Raw genomic sequence first — 21,998 nt, 5'->3', positions numbered from 1 at the left:
GTACTTATGCAGCACTGTTCTGGTGGAGGAACAGTACTGATTGAGCACTGCACTGTTAGAGGATCAGTCCTGATGGAACACTGCACTGTCAGACAATCAGTACTGATGGAACACTGCACTGTTAGAGAATCAGTACTGATGGGACACTGCACTCACAGAGGATCAGTAATGATTGAACACTGCACTGTTAGAGGATCAGTACTGATGGAACACTGCGCTGTCAGAGGATTAATCCTGATGGAACACTGCACTGTCAGAGGATCAGTACTGATGGAACACTGCACTGTTAGAGGATCAGTACTGATGAAACACTGCACTCACAGATGATCAGTACTGATGGAGCTATGCACTGTTAGAGGATCAGTACTGATGGACCACTACACTGTTAGAGGATCAGTACTGATGGAACTCTGCACTGTTGGAGGATCAGAACTGAAGGAACACAGCACTGTCAGAGGTTCAGTACTGATGGAACACTGCACTGTCAGAGGTTATGTACTGATAGAAAACTGCACTGTCAAAGGATCAGTACTGATAGAACACTGCACTGTGAGAGGGTCAGTACTGATGGAACACTGCACAGTCAGAGGATCAGTACTGATGGAACACTGCACAGTCAGAGGATCAGTACTGATGGAACACTGCACTGTCAGAGGATAAGTACTGATGGAACACTGCACTGTCAGAGGATCAATACTGATGGAACACTGCACTTTCAGATAGTCAGTACTGATGGAACACTGCACAGTTAGATGATCAGTACTGATGGAACACTGCACTGTCAGAGGATCAGTACTGATGGAGCACTGCACTGTCAGAGGATCAGTACTGATGGAACACTGCACTTTCAGAGGATCAGTACTGATGGAACACTGCACTGTCAGAAAATCAGTACTGATGGAACACTGCACTGTTAGAGGATCCGTTCTGATGAAACACTGCACTGTCAGAGGATCAGTAGTGATGGAACACTGCACTGTGAGAGGATCAGTAGTGATGGAACACTGCACTGTCAGATGATCAGTACTGATGGAACACTGCACTCACAGAGGATCAGTACTGATGGAACACTGCACTGTTAGAGGATCAGTACTGATGGGACACTGCACTCACAGAGGATCAGTAATGATGGAACACTGCACTGTTAGAGGATCAGTACTTATGCAGCACTGTTCTGGTGGAGGAACAGTACTGATTTAGCACTGCACTGTTAGAGGATCAGTCCTGATGGAACACTGCACTGTCAGACAATCAGTACTGATGGAACACTGCACTCACAGAGGATCAGTAATGATGGAACACTGCACTGTTAGAGGATCAGTACTGATGGGACACTGCACTCACAGAGGATCAGTAATGATGGAACACTGCACTGTTAGAGGATCAGTACTGATGGAACACAGCAATGTCAGAGGATCAGTACTGATGGAACAATGCAATGTGACAGGATCAGTATAGATGGAACACTGCGCTGTCAGAGGATCAGTCCTGATGGAACACTGCACTGTGACAGGATCAGTACTGATGGAACACTGCACTTTTGGATGATCAGTACTGAAGGAACACTGCACTGTCAGATGATCAGTACTGATGGAGCACTGCACTGTCAGAGGATCAGTACTGATGGAACACTGCACTGTTAGAGGATCAGTACTGATGAAACACTGCACTCTCAGAGGATGAGTACTGAAGGAACACGGCTCTCTCAGAGGATCAGGACTGATGGAGCACTGCACTGATAGAGGATCAGTCCTGATGGAACACTGCACTCTCAGAGGATCAGTACTGATAGAACACTGCACTGTCAGAGGATCAGTACTGATGGAACACTGCACTGTCAGAGGATCAATACTGATGGAACACTGCACTGTCAGAGGATCAGTGCTGATAGAACACTGCACTGACAGAGGATCAGTAATGATGGAACACAGCACTGTCAGAGGATCAGTAGTGATGGAACACTGCACTGTCAGAGGATCAGTACTGATGTAACACTGCACTGTCAGAGGATCAGTACTGATGGAACACAGCAATGTCTGAGGATCAGTACTGATGGAACACTGCACTGTTAGAGGATCAGCACTGATGGACCACTGCACTGTCAGATGATCAGTACTGATGGAACACTGCACTGTCAGATGATCAGTACTGATGGAACAGTGCACTGTCAGAGGATCAGTACTGATGTAACACTGCACTGTTAGAGGATCAGTACTGATGGAACACTGCACTTTTGGATGATCAGTACTGAAGGAACAGTGCACTGTCAGAGGATCAGTACTCATGGAACACTTCACTATCAGAGGATCAGTGCTGATGGAACACTGCTCTGTTAGAGAGGATCAGTAGTGACGGAACACAGCAATGTCAGAGGATCAGTCCTGATGGACCACTGCACTCTCAGAGGATGAGTACTGATGGAACACTGCACTCTCAGAGGATCAGTACTGATGGAGCACTGCACTGTTAGAGGATCAGTCCTGATGGGGCACTGCACTGTCAGAGGATCAGTACTATGGACCACGGCACTGTCAGAGCATCAGTACTGATGGAACACTGCACTGTCAGATGATCAGTACTGATAGAACACTGCACTGTGAGAGGATCAGTACTGATGGAACACTGCACTGTCAGAGGATCAGTACTGATAGAACACTGCACAGTCAGAGGATCAGTACTGATGGAACACTGCACTGTCAGAGGATAAGTACTGATGGAACACTGCACTGTCAGAGGATCAATACTGATGGAACACTGCACTGTCAGAGGATCAGGACTGATGGAGCACTGCACTGTCGGAGGATCAGTACTGATAGAACACTGCACTGTCAGAGGATCAGTACTGATAGAACACTGCACTGTCAGAGGATCAGTACTGATGGAACACTGCACTGTCAGATTATCAGTACTGATAGAAAACTGCACTGTCAGCGGATCAGTACTGATGGAAAACTGCACTGTCATGGATCAGTACTGATAGAACACTGCACTGTCAGAGGATCAGTACTGATGGAACACTGCACTGTCAGGTTATCAGTACTGATAGAACACTGCACTGTCAGAGGATCAGTACTGATGGAACACTGCACTGTCAGTGGATCAGTACTGAAGGAACACGGCACTTGCAGAGGATCAGTACTGATGGAACACTGCACTGTCAGAGGATCAGTGCTGATGGAACACTGCACTGTCAGAGGATCAGTACTGATGGAACACTGCACTGTCAGATTATCAGTACTGATAGAACACTGCACTGTCAGAGGATCAGTACTGATGGAACACTGCACTGTCAGAGGATCAGTGCTGAAGGAACACGGCTCTTTCAGAGGATCAGTTCTGATGGAACACTGCACTGTCAGAGGATCAGGACTGATGGAACACTGCACTGTCAGAGGATCAGGACTGATGGAACACTGCACTGTCAGAGGATCAGTACCGATAGAACACTGCACTGTCAGAGGATCAGTACTGATAGAACACTGCACTGTCAGAGGATCAGTACTGATGGAACACTGCACTGTCAGAGGATCAGTACTTTTGCAGCACTGTTCTGTTAGAGGATCAGTACTGATGGAGCACTGCACTCTCAGAGGATCAGTACTGATGGAGCACTGCACTGTCAGAGGATCAGTACTGATGGACCACTGCACTGTCAGAGGATCAGTACTGATGGAACACTGCACTGTCAGATTATCAGTACTGATAGAAAACTGCACTGTCAGCGGATCAGTACTGATGGAAAACTGCACTGTCATGGATCAGTACTGATAGAACACTGCACTGTCAGAGGATCAGTACAGATGGAACACTGCACTGTCAGGTTATCATTACTGATAGAACACTGCACTGTCAGAGGATCAGTACTGATGGAACACTGCACTTGCAGAGGATCAGTACTGATGGAACACTGCACTGTCAGAGTATCAGTGCTGATGGAACACTGCACTGTCAGCGGATCAGTACTGATGGAACACTGCACTGTCAGATTATCAGTACTGATAGAACACTGCACTGTCAGAGGATCAGTACTGATGGAACACTGCACTGTCAGAGGATCAGTACTGAAGGAACACGGCTCTTTCAGAGGATCAGTTCTGATGGAACACTGCACTGTCAGAGGATCAGTTCTGATGGAACACGGCATCTATCAGAGGATCAGTACTGATGGAATACTGCACTGGTAGAGGATCAGTACTGATGGAACACTGCACTGTCAGAGGCTCAGTACTGATGGAACAATGCACTGTCAGAGGATCTGTACTGATAGAACACTGCACTGTCAGAGGATCAGTACTTTTGCAGCACTGTTCTGTTAGAGGATCAGTACTGAGGAAAACTGCACTGTTAGAGGATCAGTACTGATGGAACACTGCACTGTCAGAGGATCAGTACTGATGGAACACTGCACTGTTAGAGGATCAGTACTGATAGAACACTGCACTGTCAGAGGATCAGTACTGATAGAACACTGCACTGTAAGAGGATAAGTACTGAAGGAACACTGCACTGTGACAGGATCTGTACTGATGGAACACCGCACTATCAGAGTATCAGTACTGATGGAACACTGCATGGTGAGAGGATCAGTTCTGATGGAACACTGCACTGTCAGATGATCAGTACTGATAGAACACTGCACTGTCAGAGGATCAGTACTGATGGAACACTGCACTCTCAGATGATCAGTACTGATAGAACACTGCACTGTCAGAGGATCAGTACTGATGGAACACTGCACTGTCAGATGATCAGTACTGATAGAACACTGCACTGTCAGAGGATAAGTACTGATAGAACGCTGCACTGTCAGAGGATCAGTACTGATGGAACACTGCATGGTGAGAGGATCAGTAATGATGGAACACTGCACTGTCAGAGGATCAGTACTGATGGACCACTGCACTATCAGAGGATCAGTACTGATGGAACACTGCACTGTTAGAGGATCAGTACTGATGGAACACAGCACTGTCATAGGATCAGTCCTGATGGAATACTGCACTGGTAGAGGATCAGTACTGATGGAACACTGCACAGTCAGAGGATCAGTACTGATGGAACACAGCACTATCAGAGGATCAGTACTGATGGAACACTGCACTGTCAGAGGATCAGTATGATGGAACACAGCACTATCAGAGGATCAGTACTGATGGAACACTGCACTGTTAGAGGATCAGTACTGATGGAACACGGCACTTTCAGAGGATCAGTACTGATGGAACACTGCACTGTCAGAGGATCAGTATGATGGAACACAGCACTATCAGAGGATCAGTACTGATGGAACACTGCACTGTTAGAGGATCAGTACTGATGGAACACAGCACTGTCATAGGATCAGTCCTGATGGAATACTGCACTGGTAGAGGATCAGTACTGATGGAACACTGCACAGTCAGAGGCACAGTACTGATGGTACACTGCACTGTCAGAGGATCTGCACTGATGGAACACTGCACTGTCAGAGGATCAGTAATTATGCAGCACTGTTCTGATAGAGGATCAGTACTGATTGAACACTGCACTGTCAGAGGATCAGTACTGATAGAACACTGCACTGTAAGAGGATAAGTACTGAAGGAACACTGCACTGTGGCAGGATCTGTACTGATGGAACACGGCTCTATCAGAGGATCAGTACTGATGGAACACTGCATGGTGAGAGGATCAGTAATGATGGAACACTGCACTGTCAGAGGATCAGTACTGATAGAACACTGCACTGTAAGAGGATAAGTACTGAAGGAACACTGCACTGTGACAGGATTTGTACTGATGGAACACGGCACTATCAGAGGATCAGTACTGATGGAACACTGCACTGTCAGATGATCAGTACTGATAGAACACTGCACTGTCAGAGGAACAGTACTGATAGAACACTGCACTGTCAGAGGATCAGTACTGATGGAACACTGCACTGTCAGATGATCAGTACTGATAGAACACTGCACTGTCAGAGGATCAGTACTGATAGAACACTGCACTGTCAGAGGATCAGTACTGATAGAACACTGCACTGTCAGAGGATCAGTACTGATGGAACACTGCACTGTCAGATGATCAGTACTGATAGAACACTGCACTGTCAGAGGATCAGTACTGATAGAACACTGCACTGTCAGAGGATCAGTACTGATGGAACACTGCACTGTCAGATGATCAGTACTGATAGAACACTGCACTGTCGGAGGATCAGTACTGATAGAACACTGCACTGTCAGAGGATCAGTACTGATGGAACACTGCACTGTCAGATGATCAGTACTGATAGAACACTGCACTGTCAGAGGATAAGTACTGATAGAACGCTGCACTGTCAGAGGATCAGTACTGATGGAACACTGCATGGTGAGAGGATCAGTAATGATGGAACACTGCACTGTCAGAGGATCAGTACTGATGGAACACAGCTCTATCAGAGGATCAGTACTGATGGAACACTGCACTGTTAGAGGATCAGTACTGATGGAACACAGCACTGTCATAGGATCAGTCCTGATGGAATACTGCACTGGTAGAGGATCAGTACTGATGGAACACTGCACAGTCAGAGGCACAGTACTGATGGAACACTGCACTGTCAGAGGATCTGCACTGATGGAACACTGCACTGTCAGAGGATCAGTAATTATGCAGCACTGTTCTGATAGAGGATCAGTACTGATGGAGCACTGCACTTTCAGAGGATCAGTACTGATGTAGCACTGCACTGTTAGAGGATCAGTCCTGATGGAGCACTGCACTTTTGGATGATCAGTACTGAAGGAACATTGCACTGTCAGAGGTTCAGTACTCATGGAACACTTCACTATCAGAGGATCAGTGCTGAAGGAACACTGCACTGTGAGAGAGGATAAGTACTGACGGAACACAGCAATGTCAGAGGATCAGTACTGATAGAACACTGCACTGACAGAGGATCAGTACTGATGGAACACTGCACTGTCAGAGGATCAGTACTGATGGAACACTGCACTGTCAGAGGATCAGTACTGATGGAACACTGCACTGTCAGAGGATCAGTACTGATGGAACACAGCACTGTCAGAGGATCAGTACTGATGGAACACAGCAATGTTTGAGGATCAGTACTGATGGAATACTGCACTGTTAGAGGATCAGCACTGATGGACCACTGCAATGTCAGAGGATCAGTACTGATGGAACACAGCAATGTCAGAGGATCAGTACTGATGGAACACTGCACCGTTAGAGGATCAGTACTGATGTACCACTGCACTGTGACAGGATCAGTACTGATGGAACACTGCACTGAAAGAGGATCAGTCCTGATGGAACACTGCACTGTGACAGGATCTGTACTGATGGAACACGGCACTATCAGAGGATCAGTACTGATGGAACACTGCACTGTCAGAGGATCAGTACTGATGGAACACTGCACTGTCAGAGGATCAGTACTGATGGAACACTGCACCGTCAGATGATCAGTACTGATGGAACACTGCACTGTCAGAGGATCAGTACTGATGGAACACTGCACTGTCAGAGGATCAGTACTGATGGAACACTGCACTGTCGGAGGATCAGTACTGATAGAACACTGCACTGTCAGAGCATCAGTACTGATGGAACACTGCACTGTCAGATTATCAGTACTGATAGAACACTGCACTGTCAGAGGATCAGCACTGATGGAACACTGCACTATCAGAGGATCAGTACTGATGGAACACGGCACTTTCAGAGGATCAGTACTGATGGAACACTGCACTGTCAGAGGATCAGTGCTGATGGAACACTGCACTGTGAGAGGATCAGTACTGATGGAACACGGCATCTATCAGAGGATCAGTACTGATGGAAAACTGCACTGTCATTGGATCAGTCCTGATGGAATACTGCACTGGTAGAGGATCAGCACTGAAGGAAAACTGCACTGTCAGAGGCTCAGTACTGATGGAACAATGCACTGTCAGAGGATCTGTACTGATGGAACACTGCACTGTCAGAGGATCAGTACTTATGCAGCACTGTTCTGTTAGAGGATCAGTACTGATGGAGCACTGCACTGTCAGATGATCAGTACTGATGGAAAACTGCACTGTCTGATGATCAGTACGGATGGAACACTGCATTGTCAGAGGATCAGTACTGATGGAACACTGCACTGTCAGAGGATCAATACTGATGGAACACTGCACTCTCAGAGGATCAGTACTGATAGAACACTGCACTGTCAGAGGATCAGTACTGGTGGAACACTGCACTGTCAGAGGATCAGTACTGATGGAACACTGCACTGTCAGATGATCAGTACTGATGGAACACTGCACTGTCGGAGGATCAGTACTGATGGAACACAGCACTGTCAGAGGATCAGTACTGATGGAACACAGCAATGTCAGAGGATCAGTACTGATGGAACACTGCACTGTTAGAGGATCAGTACTGATGGACCACTGCACTGTGACAGGATCAGTACTGATGGAACACTGCACTGTCAGAGGATCAGTCATGATGGAACACTGCACTGTCAGAGCATCAGTACTGATAGAACACTGCACTGTCAGAGCATCAGTACTGATAGAACACTGCACTGTCAGAGGATCAGTACTGATGGAACACTGCACTGTCAGAGGATCGGTGCTGATAGAACACTGCACTGTCAGAGGATCATTACTGATGGAACACTGCACTGTCAGAGGATCAGTACTGATGGAACACTACACTGTCAGAGGATCAGTACTGAAGGAACACGGCACTTTCAGAGGATCAGTACTGATGGAACAGTGCACTGTCAGAGGATAAATACTGATGGAACACGGCATCTATCAGAGGATCAGTACTGATGGAATACTGCACTGGTAGAGGATCAGTACTGATGGAACACTGCACTGTCAGAGGCTCAGTACTGATGGAACACTGCACTGTCAGAGGATCTGTACTGATGGAACACTGCACTGTCAGAGGATCAGTACTTATGCAGCACTGTTCTGTTAGAGGATCAGTACTGACGGAGCACTGCACTCTCAGTGGATCAGTACTGATGGAGCACTGCTCTGTTAGAGGATCAGTCCTAATGGAGCACTGCACTGTCAGAGGATCAGTACTGATGGACCACTGCACTGTTAGAGGATCAGTAGTGTTGGAACACTGCACAATCAGAGGATCAGTACTAATGGAACACTGCAATGTCAGAGGATCAGTACTGATGGAACACTGCACTGTCATAGGATCAGTCCTGATGGAATAATGCACTGTCCAATGATCAGTACTGATGGAGCACTGCACTGTCAGAGGATCAGTACTGATGGACCACTGCACTGTTAGAGGATCATTACTGATGGAACACTGCACTTTTGGATTGTCAGTTCTGAAGGAACACGTCACTATCAGAGGATCAGTAAAGATGGAACACTGCAATGTCAGAGGATCTGTCCTGATGGAAAACTGCACAGTCAGAGGCTCAGTACTGATGGAACAATGCACTGTCAGAGGATCTGTACTGATCGAACACTGCACTGTTAGAGGATCAGAACTTATGCAGCACTGTTCTGTCAGAGGATCAGTCCTGATGGAACGCTGCACTGTCAGAGGATCAGTACTGATGGAACGCTGCACTGTTAGAGGATCAGTACTGATGAAACACTGCACTCACAGAGGATGAGTACTGATGGAGCTATGCACTGTCAGATGATCAGTACTGATGGACCACTGCACTGTTAGAGGAAAGGTACTGATGGAACACTGCACTGTTGGAGGATCAGTACTGATGGAACACTGCACTGTCAGAGGATCAGTATTGATGGAACACTGCACTGTCAGAGGATCAGTACTGATGGAACGCTGCACTGTTAGAGGATCAGTACTGATGGAACACTGCACTGTCAGAGGATCAGCACTGATGGAACACTGCACTGTTAGAGGATCAGTACTGATGGAACACTGCACTGTTGGAGGATCAGTACTGATGGAACACTGCACTGTTAGAGGATCAGTACTGATGGTACACTGCACTGTTAGAGGATCAGTACTGATGGAACACTGCACAGTCAGAGGATCAGTACTGATGGAACACTGCACTGTTGGAGGATCAGTACTGATGGAACACTGCACTGTTAGAGGATCAGTACTGATGGTACACTGCACTGTTAGAGGATCAGTACTGATGGAACACTGCACTGTCAGAGGATCAGTACTGATGGAACATGGCACTATCAGAGGATCAGTACTGATGGAACACTGCACTGTCAGTGGATCAGTACTGATGGAACACTGTACTGTTAGAGGATCAGTACTGATGGAACACAGCACTGTCAGTGGATCAGTACTGATGGAACACTGTACTGTCAGAGGATCAGTACTGATGGAACACGGCACTTTCAAATGATCAGTACTGATGGAACACTGCACTGTTAGAGGATCAGTACTGATGGAACACTGCACTGTTAGAGGATCAGTACTGATGGAAAACTGCACTGTCAGTGGATCAGTACTGATGGAACACTGTACTGTTAGAGGATCAGTACTGATGGAACACAGCACTGTCAGTGGATCAGTACTGATGGAACATTGTACTGTCAGAGGATCAGTACTGATGGAACACGGCACTTTCAAATGATCAGTACTGATGGAACACTGCACTGTTAGAGGATCAGTACTGATGGAACACTGCACTGTTAGAGGATCAGTACTGATGGAAAACTGCACTGTCAGAGGATCAGTCCTGATGGAACACTGCACTGTTAGAGGATCAGTACTGATGGAACACTGCACTGTCAGAGGATCCGTATTGATGGAACACTGCACTGTTAGAGGATCAGTACTGATGGAACACTGCTCTGTTAGAGGATCAGTACTGATGGAACACTGCACTGTCAGAGGATCAGTACTGATGGAACACTGCACTGTCAGAGGATCAGTACTGATAGAACAGTGCACTGTCAGAGGATCAGTACTGATGGAACACAGCACTGTCAGAGAATCAGTAGTGATGGAACACTGCACTGTCAGAGGATCCGTAGTGATGGAACACTGCACTGTCAGAGGATCAGTACTGATGGAACACTGCACTGTCAGAGGATCAGTACTTATGCAGCACTGTTCTGGTGGAGGAACAGAACTGATTGAGCACTGCACTATTAGAGGATCAGTCCTGCTGGAACACTGCACTGTCAGACTATCAGTACTGATGGAACTCTGCACTGTTAGTGGATCAGTACTGATGGAACACTGCACAGTCAGAGGCTCAGTACTGATGGAACAATGCACTGTTAGAGGATCTGTACTGATGGAACACTGCACTGTCAGAGGATCTGTACTGATGGAGCACTGCACTGTCAGAGGATCAGTACTGATGGAACACTGCACTGTTAGAGGATCAGTACTGATGAAACACTGCACTGTCAGAGGATCTGTACTGATGGAGCACTGCACTGTCAGAGGATCAGTACTGATGGAACACTGCAGTGTCAGAGGATCAGTACTGATGGAACACTGCACTGTCAGAGGATCTGTACTGATGGCCACTGCACTGTCAGAGGATCAGTACTGATGGAACACTGCACTGTTAGAGGATCAGTACTGATGAAACACTGCACTCACAGAGGATCAGTACTGATGGAGCTATGCACTGTTAGAGGATCAGTACTGATGGACCACTGCACTGTTGGAGGATCAGTACTGAAGGAACACTGCACTGTCAGAGGTTCAGTAATAATGGAACACTGCACTGTCAGAGGGTAAGTACTGATAGAACACTGCACTGTGAGAGGATCGGTACTGATAGAACACTGCACTGTTAGCGGATCATTACTGATGGAACAGTGCACTGTCAGAGGATCAGTACTGATGGAACACTGCACTGTTAGAGGATCAGTACTGATTGAACACTGCACTGTCAGAGGATCAGTACTGATGGAACACTGCACTGTTAGTGGATCAGTACTGATGGAACACTGCACTGTCAGATGATCAGTACTGATGGAACACTGTACTGTTAGAGGATCAGTAATGATGGAACACTGCACTGTCAGACGATCAGTACTGATGGAACACTGCACTGTCAGAGGATCAGTACTGATGGAACACTGTACTGTCAGAGGATCAGTACTGATGGAACACTGCTCTGTTAGAGGATCAGTACTGATGAAACACTGCAAACACAGAGGATCAGTACTGATGGAGCTATGCACTGTTAGAGGATCAGTACAGATGGACCACTGCACTGTTGGAGGATCAGTACTGAAGGAACACTGCACTGTCAGAGGTTCAGTACTGATGGAAATCTGCACTGTTGGAGGATCAGTACTGAAGGAACACAGCACTGTCAGAGGTTCAGTACTGATGGAACACTGCACTGTCAGAGGTTATGTACTGATAGAAAACTGCACTGTCAAAGGATCAGTACTGATAGAACACTGCACTGTGAGAGGATCAGTCCTGCTGGAACACTGCACTGTCAGACTATCGGTACTGATGGAACACTGCACTGTTAGAGGATCTGTACTGATGGAACACTGCACTGTCAGAGGTTCAGTACTGATGGAACACTGCAGTGTCAGAGGATCTGTACTGATGGAACACTGCACAGTCAGAGGATCTGTACTGATGGAGCACTGCACTGTCAGAGGATCAGTACTGATGGAACACTGCACTGTTAGAGGATCAGTACTGATGAACCACTGCACTCACAGAGGATCAGTACTGATGTAGCTATGCACTGTTAGAGGATCAGTACTGATGGACCACTGCACTGTTGGAGGATCAGTACTGAAGGAACACTGCACTGTCAGAGGTTCAGTAATGATGGAACACTGCACTGTCAGAGGGTAAGTACTGATAGAACACTGCACTGTGAGAGGATCGGTACTGATAGAACACTGCACTGTCAGCGGATCATTACTGATGGAACAGTGCACTGTCAGAGGATCAGTACTGATGGAACACTGCACTGTTAGAGGATCAGTACTGATTGAACACTGCACTGTCAGAGGATCAGTACTGATGGAACACTGCACTGTTAGTGGATCAGTACTGATGGAACACTGCACTGTCAGATGATCAGTACTGATGGAACACTGTACTGTTAGAGGATCAGTAATGATGGAACACTGCACTGTCAGATGATCAGTACTGATGGAACACTGCACTGTCAGAGGATCAGTACTGATGGAACACTGTACTGTCAGAGGATCAGTACTGATGGAACACTGCACTGTTAGAGGATCAGTACTGATGAAACACTGCACTCACAGAGGATCAGTACTGATGGAGCGATGCACTGTTAGAGGATCAGTACTGATGGACCACTGCACTGTTGGAGGATCAGTACTGAAGGAACACTGCACTGTCAGAGGTTCAGTACTGATGGAACTCTGCACTGTTGGAGGATCAGTACTGAAGGAACACAGCACTGTCAGAGGTTCAGTACTGATGGAACACTGCACTGTCAGAGGTTATGTACTGATAGAAAACTGCACTGTCAAAGGATCAGTACTGATAGAACACTGCACTGTGAGAGGATCAGTACTGATAGAACACTGTACTGTCAGAGGATCAGTACTGATAGAACACTGCACTGTCAGAGGATCAGTACTGATGGAACACTGCACTGTCAGAGGATCAGTGCTGATGGAACACTGCAATGTCAGAGGATCAGTACTGATGGAACACTGCACTGTCAGAGGATCAGTACTGATGGAACACTGCACTGTCAGAGGATCAGTACTGATGGAGCTATGCACTGTTAGAGGATCAGTACTGATGGACCACTGCACTGTTGGAGGATCAGTACTGAAGGAACACTGCACTGTCAGAGGTTATGTACTGATAGAAAACTGCACTGTCAAAAGATCTGTACTGATAGAACACTGCACTGTGAGAGGATCAGTACTGATCGAACACTGTACTGTCAGAGGATCAGTACTGATAGAACACTGCACTGTCAGAGGATCAGTACTGATAGAACACTGCGCTGTCAGAGGATCAGTGCTGATGGAACACTGCACTGTCAGAGGATCAGTACTGATGGAACACTGCACTGTCAGAGGATCAGTACTGATGGAAAACTGCACTGTCAGAGGATCAGTACTGATGGAACACTGCACTGTCAGAGGATCATTACTGATGGAACACTCCACTGTTACAGGATCAGTTCTGATGGAACACTGCTCTGTCAGAGGATCAGTACTGATGGAACACTGCACTGTGACAGGATCAGTACTGATGGAACACTGCACAGTCAGAGGATCAGTACTGATGGAACACTGCACTGTTGGAGGATCAGTACTGATGGAACACTGCACTGTTAGAGGATCAGTACTGATGGTACACTGCACTGTTAGAGGATCAGTACTGATGGAACACTGCACTGTCAGTGGATCAGTACTGATGGAACACTGCACTGTTAGAGGATCAGTACTGATGGAACACTGCACTGTCAGAGGATCAGTACTGATGGAACACGGCACTTTCAAATGATCAGTACTGATGGAACACTGCACTGTTAGAGGATCAGTACTGATGGAACACTGCACTGTCAGAGGATCAGTACTGATGGAAAACTGCACTGTCAGAGGATCAGTCCTGATGGAACACTGCACTGTTAGAGGATCAGTACTGATGGAACACTGCACAGTCAGAGGATCCGTATTGATGGAACACTGCACTGTTAGAGGATCAGTACTGATGGAACACTGCTCTGTTAGAGGATCAGTACTGATGGAACACTGCACTGTCAGAGGATCAGTACTGATGGAAAACGGCACTATCAGAGGATCAGTACTGATGGAACACTGCACTGTCAGAGGATCAGTAATGATGGAACACAGCACTGTCAGAGGATCAGTAGTGATGGAACACTGCACTGTCAGAGGATCAGTAGTGATGGAACACTGCACTGTCAGAGGATCAATAGTGATGGAACACTGCACTGTCAGAGGATCAGTAGTGATGGAACACTGCACTGTCAGAGGATCTGTACTGATGGAACACTGCACTGTCAGATGATCAGTACTGATGGAACATTGCACTGTCAGAGGATCTGTACTGATGGAACACTGCACTGTCAGAGGATCAGTACTTATGCAGCACTGTTCTGGTGGAGGAACAGTACTGATTGAGCACTGCACTATTAGAGGATCAGTCCTGCTGGAACACTGCACTGTCAGACTATCAGTACTGATGGAACACTGCACTGTTAGTGGATCAGTACTGATGGAACACTGCACAGTCAGAGGCTCAGTACTGATGGAACAATGCAATGTTAGAGGATCTGTACTGATGGAACACTGCACTGTCAGAGGTTCAGTACTGATGGAACACTGCAGTGTCAGAGGATCAGTACTGATGGAACACTGCACTGTCAGAGGATCATTACTGATGGAACACTCCACTGTTACAGGATCAGTTCTGATGGAACACTGCACTGTCAGAGGATCAGTACTGATGGAACACTGCACTGTTAGAGGATCAGTACTGATGGAACACTGCACAGTCAGAGGATCAGTACTGATGGAACACTGCACTGTTGGAGGATCAGTACTGATGGAACACTGCACTGTTAGAGGATCAGTACTGATGGTACACTGCACTGTTAGAGGATCAGTACTGATGGAACACTGCACTGTCAGTGGATCAGTACTGATGGAACACTGCACTGTTAGAGGATCAGTACTGATGGAACACTGCACTGTCAGAGGATCAGTACTGATGGAACACGGCACTTTCAAATGATCAGTACTGATGGAACACTGCACTGTTAGAGGATCAGTACTGATGGAACACTGCACTGTCAGAGGATCAGTACTGATGGAAAACTGCACTGTCAGAGGATCAGTCCTGATGGAACACTGCACTGTTAGAGGATCAGTACTGATGGAACACTGCACTGTCAGAGGATCCGTATTGATGGAACACTGCACTGTTAGAGGATCAGTACTGATGGAACACTGCACTGTCAGAGGATCAGTACTGATGGAAAACGGCACTATCAGAGGATCAGTACTGATGGAACACTGCACTGTTAGAGGATCAGTACTGATGGAACACTGCACTGTCAGAGGATCAGTAGTGATGGAACACTGCACTGTCAGAGGATCAGTAGTGATGGAACACTGCACTGTCAGAGGATCTGTACTGATGGAACACTGCACTGTCAGATGATCAGTACTGATGGAACATTACACTGTCAGAGGATCTGTACTGATGGAACACTGCACTGTCAGAGGATCAGTACTTATGCAGCACTGTTCTGGTGGAGGAACAGTACTGATTGAGCACTGCACTATTAGAGGATCAGTCCTGCTGGAACACTGCACTGTCAGACTATCAGTACTGATGGAACACTGCACTGTTAGTGGATCAGTACTGATGGAACACTGCACAGTCAGAGGCTCAGTACTGATGGAACAATGCAATGTTAGAGGATCTGTACTGATGGAACACTGCACTGTCAGAGGTTCAGTACTGATGGAACACTGCAGTGTCAGAGGATCAGTACTGATGGAACACTGCACTGTCAGAGGATCTGTACTGATGGAGCACTGCACTGTCAGAGGATCAGTACTGATGGAACACTGCACTGTTCGAGGATCAGTACTGATGGAACACTGCACTCACAGAGGATCAGTACTGATGGAGCTATGCACTCTTAGAGGATCAGTACTGATGGACCACTGCACTGTTGGGGGATCAGTACTGAAGGAACACTGCACTGTCAGAGGTTCAGTACTGATGGAAAACGGCACTATCAGAGGATCAGTACTGATGGAACACTGCACTGTTAGAGGATCAGTACTGATGGAACACAGCACTGTCAGAGGATCAGTAGTGATGGAACACTGCACTGTCAGAGGATCAGTAGTGATGGAACACTGCACTGTCAGAGGATCTGTACTGATGGAACACTGCACTGTCAGATGATCAGTACTGATGGAACATTGCACTGTCAGAGGATCTGTACTGATGGAACACTGCACTGTCAGAGGATCAGTACTTATGCAGCACTGTTCTGGTGGAGGAACAGTACTGATTGAGCACTGCACTATTAGAGGATCAGTCCTGCTGGAACACTGCACTGTCAGACTATCAGTACTGATGGAACACTGCACTGTTAGTGGATCAGTACTGATGGAACACTGCACAGTCAGAGGCTCAGTACTGATGGAACAATGCAATGTTAGAGGATCTGTACTGATGGAACACTGCACTGTCAGAGGTTCAGTACTGATGGAACACTGCAGTGTCAGAGGATCAGTACTGATGGAACACTGCACTGTCAGAGGATCTGTACTGATGGAGCACTGCACTGTCAGAGGATCAGTACTGATGGAACACTGCACTGTTCGAGGATCAGTACTGATGGAACACTGCACTCACAGAGGATCAGTACTGATGGAGCTATGCACTGTTAGAGGATCAGTACTGATGGACCACTGCACTGTTGGGGGATCAGTACTGAAGGAACACTGCACTGTCAGAGGGTAAGTACTGATAGAACACTGCACTGTGAGAGGATCGGTACTGATAGAACACTGCACTGTTAGCGGATCATTACTGATGGAACAGTGCACTGTCAGAGGATCAGTACTGATGGAACACTGCACTGTTAGAGGATCAGTACTGATTGAACACTGCACTGTCAGAGGATCAGTACTGATGGAACACTGCACTGTTAGTGGATCAGTGCTGATGGAACACTGCACTGTCAGATGATCAGTACTGATGGAACACTGTACTGTTAGAGGATCAGTAATGATGGAACACTGCACTGTCAGACGATCAGTACTGATGGAACACTGCACTGTCAGAGGATCAGTACTGATGGAACACTGTACTGTCAAAGGATCAGTACTGATGGAACACTGCACTGTTAGAGGATCAGTACTGATGAAACACTGCACTCACAGAGGATCAGTACTGATGGAGCTATGCACTGTTAGAGGATCAGTACAGATGGACAACTGCACTGTTGGAGGATCAGTACTGAAGGAACACTGCACTGTCAGAGGTTCAGTACTGATGGAACTCTGCACTGTTGGAGGATCAGTACTGAAGGAACACAGCACTGTCAGAGGTTCAGTACTGATGGAACACTGCACTGTCAGAGGTTATGTACTGATAGAAAACTGCACTGTCAAAGGATCAGTACTGATAGAACACTGCACTGTGAGAGGATCAGTACTGATGAAACACTGCACTCTCAGAGGATCAGTACTGATGGAGCTATGCACTGTCAGATGATCAGTACTGATGGAATATTGCACTGTCAGAGGATCTCTACTGATGGAACACTGCACTGTCAGAGGATCAGTACTTATGCAGCACTGTTCTGGTGGAGGAACAGTACTGATTGAGCACTGCACTATTAGAGGATCAGTCCTGCTGGAACACTGCACTGTCAGACTATCAGTACTGATGGAACACTGCACTGTTAGAGGATCTGTACTGATGGAACACTGCACTGTCAGAGGTTCAGTACTGATGGAACACTGCAGTGTCAGAGGATCAGTACTGATGGAACACTGCACTGTCAGAGGATCTGTACTGATGGAGCACTGCACTGTCAGAGGATCAGTACTGATGGAACACTGCACTGTTAGAGGATCAGTACTGATGAAACACTGCACTCACAGAGGATCAGTACTGATGTAGCTATGCACTGTTAGAGGATCAGTACTGATGGACCACTGCACTGTTGGAGGATCAGTACTGAAGGAACACTGCACTGTCAGAGGTTCAGTAATGATGGAACACTGCACTGTCAGAGGGAAAGTACTGATAGAACACTGCACTGTGAGAGGATCGGTACTGATAGAACACTGCACTGTCAGCGGATCATTACTGATGGAACAGTGCACTGTCAGAGGATCAGTACTGATAGAACACTGCACTGTTAGAGGATCAGTACTGATTGAACACTGCACTGTCAGAGGATCAGTACTGATGGAACACTGCACTGTTAGTGGATCAGTACTGATGGAACACTGCACTGTCAGATGATCAGTACTGATGGAACACTGTACTGTTAGAGGATCAGTAATGATGGAACACTGCACTGTCAGATGATCAGTACTGATGGAACACTGCACTGTCAGAGGATCAGTACTGATGGAACACTGTACTGTCAGAGGATCAGTACTGATGGAACACTGCACTGTTAGAGAATCAGTACTGATGAAACACTGCACTCACAGAGGATCAGTACTGATGGAGCGATGCACTGTTAGAGGATCAGTACTGATGGACCACTGCACTGTTGGAGGATCAGTACTGAAGGAACACTGCACTGTCAGAGGTTCAGTACTGATGGAACTCTGCACTGTTGGAGGATCAGTACTGAAGGAACACAGCACTGTCAGAGGTTCAGTACTGATGGAACACTGCACTGTCAGAGGTTATGTACTGATAGAAAACTGCACTGTCAAAGGATCAGTACTGATAGAACACTGCACTGTGAGAGGATCAGCACTGATAGAACACTGTACTGTCAGAGGATCAATACTGATAGAACACTGCACTGTCAGAGGATCAGTACTGATGGAACACTGCACTGTCAGAGGATCAGTGCTGATGGAACACTGCACTGTCAGAGGATCAGTACTGATGGAACACTGCACTGTCAGAGGATCAGTACTGATGGAACACTGCACTGTCAGAGGATCAGTACTGATGGAGCTATGCACTGTTAGAGGATCAGTACTGATGGACCACTGCACTGTTGGAGGATCAGTACTGAAGGAACACTGCACTGTCAGAGGTTATGTAGTGATAGAAAACTGCACTGTCAAAAGATCAGTACTGATAGAACACTGCACTGTGAGAGGATCAGTACTGATCGAACACTGTTCTGTCAGAGGATCAGTACTGATAGAACACTGCACTGTCAGAGGATCAGTACTGATAGAACACTGCGCTGTCAGAGGATCAGTGCTGATGGAACACTGCACTGTCAGAGGATCAGTACTGATGGAACACTGCACTGTCAGAGGATCAGTACTGATGGAACACTGCACAGTCAGAGGATCAGTACTGATGGAACACTGCACTGTCAGAGGATCATTACTGATGGAACACTCCACTGTTACAGGATCAGTTCTGATGGAACACTGCACTGTCAGAGGATCAGTACTGATGGAACACTGCACTGTTAGAGGATCAGTACTGATGGAACACTGCACTGTTGGAGGATCAGTATTGATGGAACACTGCACTGTTAGAGGATCAGTACTGATGGAACACTGCACTGTTAGAGGATCAGTACTGATGGAACACTGCACTGTCAGAGGATCAGTACTGATGGAACATGGCACTATCAGAGGATCAGTACTGAAGGAACACTGCACTGTCAGTGGATCAGTACTGATGGGACACTGCACTGTCAGAGGATCAGTACTGATGGAACACTGCACCGTTGGAGGATCAGTACTGATGGAACACTGCACTGTCAGAGGATCAGTCCTGATGGAACACTGCACTGTCAGAGGATCAGTATTGATGGAAATCTGCACTGTCAGAGGATCAGTACTGATAGAACACTGCACTGTTAGAGGATCAGTACTGATTGAACACTGCACTGTCAGAGGATCAGTACTGATGGAACACTGCACTGTTAGTGGATCATTACTGATGGAACACTGCACTGTCAGATGATCAGTACTGATGGAACACTGTACTGTTAGAGGATCAGTAATGATGGAACACTGCACTGTCAGATGATCAGTACTGATGGAACACTGCACTGTCAGAGGATCAGTACTGATGGAACACTGTACTGTCAGAGGATCAGTACTGATGGAACACTGCACTGTTAGAGAATCAGTACTGATGAAACACTGCACTCACAGAGGATCAGTACTGATGGAGCGATGCACTGTTAGAGGATCAGTACTGATGGACCACTGCACTGTTGGAGGATCAGTACTGAAGGAACACTGCACTGTCAGAGGTTCAGTACTGATGGAACTCTGCACTGTTGGAGGATCAGTACTGAAGGAACACAGCACTGTCAGAGGTTCAGTACTGATGGAACACTGCACTGTCAGAGGTTATGTACTGATAGAAAACTGCACTGTCAAAGGATCAGTACTGATAGAACTCTGCACTGTGAGAGGATCAGTACTGATAGAACACTGCACTGTTGGAGGATCAGTATTGATGGAACACTGCACTGTTAGAGGATCAGTACTGATGGAACACTGCACTGTTGGAGGATCAGTATTGATGGAACACTGCACTGTTAGAGGATCAGTACTGATGGAACACTGCACTGTTAGAGGATCAGTACTGATGGAACACTGCACTGTCAGAGGATCAGTACTGATGGAACATGGCACTATCAGAGGATCAGTACTGAAGGAACACTGCACTGTCAGTGGATCAGTACTGATGGGACACTGCACTGTCAGAGGATCAGTACTGATGGAACACTGCACTGTTGGAGGATCAGTACTGATGGAACACTGCACTGTCAGAGGATCAGTCCTGATGGAACACTGCACTGTCAGAGGATCAGTATTGATGGAAATCTGCACTGTCAGAGGATCAGTATTGATGGAACACTGCACTGTTAGAGGATCAGTACTGATGGAACACTTCACTGTTAGAGGATCAGTACTGATGGAACTCTTCACTGTTAGAGGATCAGTACTGATGGAGCTATGCACTGTTAGAGGATCAGTACTGATGGAACACTGCACTGTCAGAGGGTAAGTACTGATAGAACACTGCACTGTGAGAGGATCAGTACTGAAGGAACACTGCACTGTCAGAGGTTCAGTAATGATGGAACACTGCACTGTCAGAGGGTAAGTACTGATAGAACACTGCACTGTGAGAGGATCAGTACTGATGGAACACTGCACTGTTAGTGGATCAGTAATGATGGAACACTGCACTGTTAGAGGATCAGTACTGATTGAACACTGCACTGTCAGAGGATCAGTACTGATGGAACACTGCACTGTTAGTGGATCAGTACTGATAGAACACTGTACTGTCAGAGGATCAGTACTGATGGAACACTGCAC

Source organism: Heterodontus francisci, chromosome 5 (genome assembly GCF_036365525.1).
Source record: "Heterodontus francisci isolate sHetFra1 chromosome 5, sHetFra1.hap1, whole genome shotgun sequence".
Lineage (NCBI taxonomy): Eukaryota > Metazoa > Chordata > Chondrichthyes > Heterodontiformes > Heterodontidae > Heterodontus > Heterodontus francisci.
The sequence above is the reverse complement of the archived record's forward strand: the minus strand, read 5'-3'. Positions refer to the sequence as shown.